At 38.5% G+C, this 8,310-nt stretch overlaps 1 pseudogene; it reads right to left on the reverse strand.

Moving 5' to 3' along the window:
• Window positions 1–2,700: 2,700 nt before the first annotated feature.
• LOC130949383 (uncharacterized) lies at window positions 2,701–3,902 on the reverse strand (annotated as a pseudogene).
• Window positions 3,903–8,310: the final 4,408 nt, after the last annotated feature.

Below are 8,310 nucleotides of genomic sequence, written 5' to 3' on the forward strand. Positions count from 1 at the left end.
TATCAGTAACTTCAGCTGGAAAGTATTTTTCTAAGAGTTCTCTTCTAAGCGTATCCCAGTTAGTAACAACTACTTCAGGTTGAGTGTAGTAACACTCCCTCGCCTTTCCCTCAGGAGAAAATGGGAAGGCGACTAGCATAATAAAAGTCTCAGCTGTACCATTACGCTTAACAGTTGAATAGGCTATCTGAAAATCCCTGAGGTGCTTGAGAGGCTCTTAAGCAGGTAAGCCATGAAACTTCGGTAGTAGATTGATTAGTGCAGTTTTCAGTTCAATATCTACACCCAGATTTGGATGACGCGCTTGGAAAGGTGGCAGTGTAAAGTCCGGAGCTCCTGCTTACTGGAGAGTAATCCTCCTGGGAGCTGCCATGTTCTCTGTGCTCAAATCGACCAAATCAGTAGAAAGGGAGCTTGTTTCTTCCTTAAATAACGTTTCAGATTTGTCCTTAGATAGGACTAACCGACACCGAGCCTGCCTTATACGTGAAATAGTTCTTTCAATTTTAGGATCAAATGCGGGTAGGCTTGGATCAGGCAGTGAACGCGTCATTTAGTGAAAGAAACATACAGCTCATGGTAATAAAATAAAAGAAAATAAAATGCAAATAAATAAATTCCGACCAATAAATTAGCACACTGTTGCAACTCCCCGACAACGGCACCAAAAATTGACGTGGCAGAAAATCACCGATTAAGAGTTTATAGAGAAAACAGCGTTACAAGTATAGCTCTTAACCAATGAAAATTCTGCGTATCAATTTTTAAAGAGTTGTCACAAATTTTAGAAATAAAATACTGGGAGTATGAATCCCAGGTCGTCTCCCAACGAGTTGCAGAGAGAGTGTTATTTACTGATCAGAGGTTTTCCAAAAAAATTTTTGAGTTAGAGAAATAGAGAAATAAATGATTGAGAATTTATGTAATTCAAATAAAAGTCTTGACTGAGAGAAGATTAATTGGAAGTTCTATCCTTGTTGAATTTTCCCAAGTGTAATAATAAAAGGGTTGTCATTCTACTTAGTTATCCCTTATATAATAAGGGAAAGTCAAGTAACTCTCCAACTAATCCTATCACTCTAAGAAAGGATTAGAGTCAGAGACAAGAGAGTCAGCCAACAACTCCCAATTAGGATTAACACTTGAGTATCCCAACTCAAGGTTTTCCTCTTAATCAACTCCCAATCAAGTAGGAAACTACTCCATTAATATGAATATAACTTTTATAGAATTAAGAGAGGAATAAAAGTGAGACATAATAAATAATAACTAAAAATTAATTAAAAGTAAAAATGGTTCTTTGTATTAATAAATTCTAAAAATAATCCAATTGTAACTCTGAACAAGGATTAAGGATATGAAAGAGTAAGGGACAAAGGGAACAAACTAGAACAATGAAGCTTCAGTGGATGTAGCAACTCTTCTCAATATCCCAATCACAAAACATCAAAAGCATCAAAATTAAAAATCTATGAATATGAAGAAAACCTAGAGGAAGAAGTGGAAATCTCTCTCTAGATTCAGAACTAAAACTAAAACTATGCAGAATAAGAATGTGTCTTGAGTCCCTGCTATTCTCTGGCTCTAGTCTGTGTTTCTGGGCCAAAAACTGGATCTGAAACTGGCTCGAAATCGCCTCCAGTATTTTTCTGCAACTGCTGCACATCGCGTATGTCACGCGTACGCGTCAGTCACGAGTACGCGTCGTTTGCAAAAACTCCTTGTCACGCATACGCGACAGTTACACATACGCGTCGCTTGTCCTCAGAGCTAATCACGCGTGCGCGTCAAGTGTGCGTGCGCGTCGCTATGGAATGCTCCAAATCACGCGCACGCATCGGCCATGCGTGCGCGTCGTGTCTCGCTGGTCACCTCCATCGTTTCTTTGTGTTCCTTCCATTTTTGCAAGCTTCCTTTCCATTCTCCAAGCCATTCATGCCCTGTAAAGCCTGAACACACAGATAACGGCATCGAATGGTATAGAGATGGATAAAAATCTACAAATTAAAGGCTCTGAAAGCAAGTTTTTAATCATAGTTATAAATCAGGAAGGTAAACGTATAACATGCTAATTACATGAACAGGCGTAGGAGAAAGGTGATAAAAACCACTCAATTCAACATAAGATAAACCATAAAATAGTGGTTTATCAGTTTCCACACATAGTGCAAATGTGGTAACCCATCATTGCCAAGGTGGAAAAGAAGCTGAAGATGTGGAATACAACGATCCTGAACAAAGTGGGTCAGTTAGTGATTATTAACTTAATATTGAATAGTTCTAAGTGTATTATCCAAGTCTGTATAAGATGTCGAAAAAATTTCTCTATAGAGGAGATTCTTTTGGTGAACACCAAATGGAGAGGATCGCATGCCCACTGGTCGAGTAAATTCCATAGTAGTCCCCGAGATTCACATGATTACTTAATGTAGTCCTCAAGATTCCAATTTCTCCATTGTAGTCCTCCAAATAGATCTCTGAGTACTCATAATGGTCTCTCGGCATATTTCTGGTGATGAGTCATCATTGAAGTGCTTACGTGGCTCCAACAGCTAGCTGTGCTGGCTCATTTCCAATTTATACCCACATTGGTCCCTCCCACTATTTTTAACCCTAAATCCCCAAATTTTGATAAACAGCTACAAACAACTTAGTTATATTTGAAATTTTGTAGTTACCTAAAGAATCAATCATAATCCATTAAATAAGCTGCAAAATTTCTGTTATAAATTCAACACTCCACTGAATAAATTCAACACTCAATAATAGGAGGTTTGCAATAGAAGGAACATCAATCTGAGATAACCCAAGAAAGAGAAGTACCAGCACAGGTGGGCCAAGGAACTGCAAAACCACAAGGCACAAGTAGTGATTATGCAGAACATCTTTGCCCTGCTATAATCCAAGTCAGGAACCTTGCTAGCATGGAGCCTTTGGTACCAAGATAAAAGAGCTTCATTCAGATACATCTGAAGGCTTGGCCTTAATGCCATAATCTGCAACAAACTAGACCCAAACAAGTACCACCACCTAAAGTTCCTAACATCAGAAGGTGAAAATCCCATGTTTCCCAACAATTTTTATGCATTGCTAACTTCACTGCCACCCTTACTATTGTTATTGTTCAAGTTTGAGTTGTTCACGAAAATCTCAACTAAGGCTTAATCCAAATCAAAGCAGTAAATATAACAAACCGTTGGTTGCCATAATGGATGGTGCAACCAAACCATCCACAAGTGATAACGGACAAATTGCAATGAATTTGATCAATTCCAAGCCAAAAGGAACGTCCAATTTTAGCAGCAGGAATGAACAACACCAATGAAAGGAATCCCATGAATGCAACAAGGAAAACCTTCCAAAACCCATCAAGACCAGCAAAATGGAGGTCTTAAAGCAATAAAGAGGTGTGATCCGAACCCAAAATTCAGCATGGTCGAGCCTGAGCCTGAAGATCTGGGCATTCTTCTCGTCGAAATCGAACTTGTCCTTATTCTTGAGGCGGTTTCTAAGGTCGGGAGTAGGGCCTTCGGAGGTGCTAGGGCGGCAAATGGTAGAACGAAGGCCGTTGGAGGTAGAGGGTTGGGTATCAGGGTGGATGTAGGTTTGGAGAGCGTAGAGGAAGAGAATTGGGAGCCTGAAGAATGCGATGAATAACGCGATGAAGAGAGAGAATGAAGCGTGCAGGAATGACGCTTTATACAATAACACCAACTACCAGAGAGAAGAAGAAAGAGGAAAGGAAATTTGGAGTTCTGGGATGTTATGTTATTGTTATCTATGTATAAGTGTCAAGTGTGAGTGACAAGAAATGAACGAAGAGGAAGGTGCTGCGTGGACACTATGGTTTATCCATGCAGACACAATTATTTAACACACAACATACCATTAATTATTATCATCCTATAACTCAATACTAATCATATCTTCTTTTACAGATTTTACTAAATCTAATTCTACAATGTAATTAATTCTTCCCTCTTTCCATAATAATTAGGAGATCTCTTTTGAATAAAAATAATTACATTCTATAAACCCAAAACTTTTTTTCAATGTATTAGGATGTTAGGATAAATTTTTTAGCCACACCCGCTATTTAAATTTACTTAGTAATTTCGTAGAATATTCCCTCTAATCCATTTATTTTATCTGTCACTTTCTTCGAATACACATTATATTATTGATAAAAATTTATAATCAAGAGTAATAAATTAAAGATAATATAACAAAATTTAGTCAACCTTAACTAATAACAAGATAAAATAATACAATAATTTTTAATACTTATATAAATTAAGAATATATTTGATAATTTAATAATAAATTATATTAAAAAATATAACTGACATATATTATAGAATAAACAAATGGGTAAAATAAATAGATATTTGTTACGTCAGGTAACCAGAGATTGGTGGGCTAGACTTGTAAGGTTGGCCTGATTGTTTGAAGAGGGAGGCCCTTTGTCCTAGTTCCCGTCTGGGGGCCTTCGTCTGACTTGTGTGTATGAAGGAATGGGGGGGTAGTACCTGCAAAGACACTCTGATGCCTAAGTAAGCAAGCGGTCTAAGCAAGTTTAGAGAGTATGGGAACTTAGAGATACCTGAGGGGTGTCAGTGTACTTATAGTGGTGAATCCATAACCACCATTGGAGTGGTTCCACCTTTTAAGGAGGATAACCGTCCTTTTATCTTAAGGAGGTTGAGATTTGACTCCTAGAAGTAGATTGAGAGATTTTAGGGGTAGTTACTTATTTGAATGAGTGTTATCTGCCAACTAACCTTCTTTCCCGACTTCCTTCTGATGGAGCCTATGTCAAACCCAACCTCTTGTGAGGAGGTCGGTTGTGGGGGAAGACCAATCTTATGAATTGGACCTTTTTATATTATTTGGATCTGGGCCTTGGCATTGGGCCAGGGTATGAACAGTGCCCCTACTCGAGTCCAAATTCTTTTGCAAGTTGGGCTAGAGTACGTAGCTCAGGATTCCAGCCGACGTGGTGAGGAACCGACGTGATTTTCAGGAACCGACGTGATTTAAATTTCTCAACCGTCGTGTCTAATCAAATGTCGCGTCTCTTCAGAGGTTTGAGCATTTACACTTGGGGAGCGGTTACATTGATAACGGTGCATCTCTTAAATGGTTACGTCGTTTTACCTTTATGCTCCTAACGTGTTTATAAATACTTTTCCCTCTCTTTCCTTGTTTCGTTTCTGAAAACTTTCTCACTTACACACTCTGTTCTGAAAGAAAGCTTCCTTTTTCTTCGATCAACTGCTTTTGCACCCCTGATCCTTCGAAAGTAAAGGTCAGTTCTTTTCCCTTCTCCTCTTTTATAAGTGCTTTTATTTGCATGTTCTTGTTTAGAGGAGGGTTAACCGTAGGCCTAGCGACTCGGTTTTTTTTTATTGAGGGATTTACTTCAGGCCCTTTAGAGACCCTGTTTTTGATTCTTTCCACTTTTTCTTTTGTAGGCTTCGCTCACCTTTTTAGGAAGAAATATCTTCTTTAGAATCTCTTTCACTGTGGGTGGATAACACCGTTCTTGGGGAGGACCCCTTGGTAGATACTGACTATCTTACCGATCTGCGTGCTGGTGGACAAAATTGTTATTCATGTGTTATTCCATTTTGCAAAATTCATTGCTTTTCATTCCCTGGCAATGGCGCCGAAAACATGATGCCAATACCATGGTTCACAACTCCGTTCAACTTAACCAGCAAGTGTACTGGGTCATCCAAGTAATACCTTACGTGAGTAAGGGTCGATCCCACAGAGATTGTTGGTATGAAGCAAGCTATGGTCACCTTGCAAATCTCAGTCAGGCGGATTCAAGGATAATTGGATTATTAGTTTAAATTTGATTAATGGAATAAGTAGAAAATAAAAGGGATAGAAATACTTATGTAAATTAATAGTGGGAATTTCAGATAAGTGTATGGAGATGCTATGCTCCTCTTGAATCTCTACTTTCCTATTACATTCATCCAATCCTTCTTACTCCTTTCCATGGCAAGCTGTATGTAGGGCATCACCGTTGTCAGTGGCTACATCCCATCCTCTCAGTGAAAACGTTCCTATGCTCTGTCATAGCACGGCTAATCAGCTGTTGGTTCTCGATCATGTTGGAATAGGATCCATTGATCCTTTTGCGCTTGTCATCACACCCAGCAATCGCGAGTTTAAAGCTCGTCACAGTCATTTAATCCCAGAATCCTACTCGGAATACCACAGACAAGGTTTAGACTTTCCGGATCCTCATGAATGCCGCCATCTATCTAGCTTATACCACGAAGATTCTGTTGGGGAATCTAAGAGATATGCGCCCGGCCTAAGGTAGAACGGAAGTGGTTGTCAGTCACGCGCGTTCATAGGTGAGAATGATGATGAGTGTCACGGATCATCACATTCATCAAAGTTAAGTGCATCGTATATCTTGGAATAAGAATAAAAGAGAATTGAATAGAAAGTAATAGTAATTGTGTTAAAACTTGAGGTACAGCAGAGCTCCACACCCTTAATCTATGGTGTGCAGAAACTCCACTGTTGAAAATACATAAGTAAAAGGTTCAGGCATGGCCGAATGGCCAGCCCCCTGAGTGATCAAGAGACCGAATGATCAAAGACTACAAAGTCAAAAGATTAAACTGTCAAAAGATGTCTAATACAATAGTAACTTATCCTATTTATACTAGACTAGCTACTAGGGTTTACATGAGTAAGTAATTGATGCATAAATCCACTTCCGGGACCCACTTGGTGTATGCTTGGGCTGAGCTTGATCTATCCACGAGCTGAGGCTTTTCTTGGAGTTGAACTCCAGGTTATGACGTGTTTTGGGCGTTCAACTCCGGATCATGACGTTTTTCTGGCGTTTAACTCTAGACAGCAGCATGTACTTGGCGTTCAACGCCAAGTTACGTCATCAATTTCCGAATAAAGTATGGACTATTATATATTGTTGGAAAGCTCTGGATGTCTACTTTCCAACGCCGTTGAGAGCGCGCCATTTGGAGTTCTGTAGCTCCAAAAAATCCATTTCGAGTGCAGGGAGGTCAGATTCCAACAGCATCAGCAGTCCTTTTGTCAGCCTTTTTCAGAGTTTTGCTCAAGTCCCTCAATTTCAGCCAGAAATTACCTGAAATCACAGAAAAACATACAAACTCATAGTAAAGTCCAGAAATGTGAATTTAACATAAAAACTAATGAAAACATCCCTAAAAGTAGTTTGTACTTACTAAAAACTACCTAAAAACAATGCCAAAAAGCGTATAAATTATCCGCTCATCACAACACCAAACTTAAATTGTTGCTTGTCCCCAAGCAACTGAAAATCAAATAGGATAAAAAGAAGAGAATATACTATAAATTTCAGAATATCAATGAATATTAATTATAATTAGATGAGCGGGACTTGTAGCTTTTTGCTTCTGAATAGTTTTGGCATCTCACTTTTTCCTTTGAAGTTCAGAATGATTGGCTTCTCTAGGAACTTAGAATTTCGGATAGTGTTATTGACTTTCCTAGTTAAGCATGTTGATTCTTGAACACAGCTACTTATGAGTCTTGGCCGTGGCCCTAAGCACTTTGTTTTCCAGTATTACCACCAGATACATAAATGCCACTGACACATAACTGGGTGAACCTTTTCAGATTGTGACTCAGCTTTGCTAGAGTCCCCAGTTAGTGGTGTCCAGAGCTCTTAAGCACACTCTTTTTGCTTTGGATCACGACTTTAACCACTCAGTCTCAAGCTTTTCACTTGGACCTTCATGACACAAGCACATGGTTAGGGACAGCTTGATTTAGCCGCTTAGGCCTGGATTTTATTTCCTTGGGCCCTCCTATCCATTGATGCTCAAAGCCTTGGATCCTTTTTACCCTTGCCTTTTGGTTTTAAGGGCTATTGGCTTTCTCTGCTTGCTTTTTCTTTTTCTTTCTATTTTTTTTTCGCCAATTCTTTTTTTTTCGCAAGCTTTTGTTTTTCACTGCTTTTTCTTGCTTCAAGAATCAATTTCATGATTTTTTAGATTATCAATAACATTTCTCTTTGTTCATCATTCTTTCAAGAGCCAACAATTTTAACATTCATAAACAACAATATCAAAAGACATATGCAATGTTTAAGCATTCATTCAGAAAACAAAAAGTATTGTCACCACATCAATATAATTAAATTAAATTCAATGACAATTTTCGAAATTCATGTACTTCTTGTTCTTTTGAATTAAAACATTTTTCATTTAAGAGAGGTGAAGGATTCATGGATTTTATTCATAGCTTTAAGACATAGTTACTACATACTAATGA

This window comes from Arachis stenosperma, chromosome 9, assembly GCF_014773155.1.
Source record: "Arachis stenosperma cultivar V10309 chromosome 9, arast.V10309.gnm1.PFL2, whole genome shotgun sequence".
NCBI lineage: Eukaryota > Viridiplantae > Streptophyta > Magnoliopsida > Fabales > Fabaceae > Arachis > Arachis stenosperma.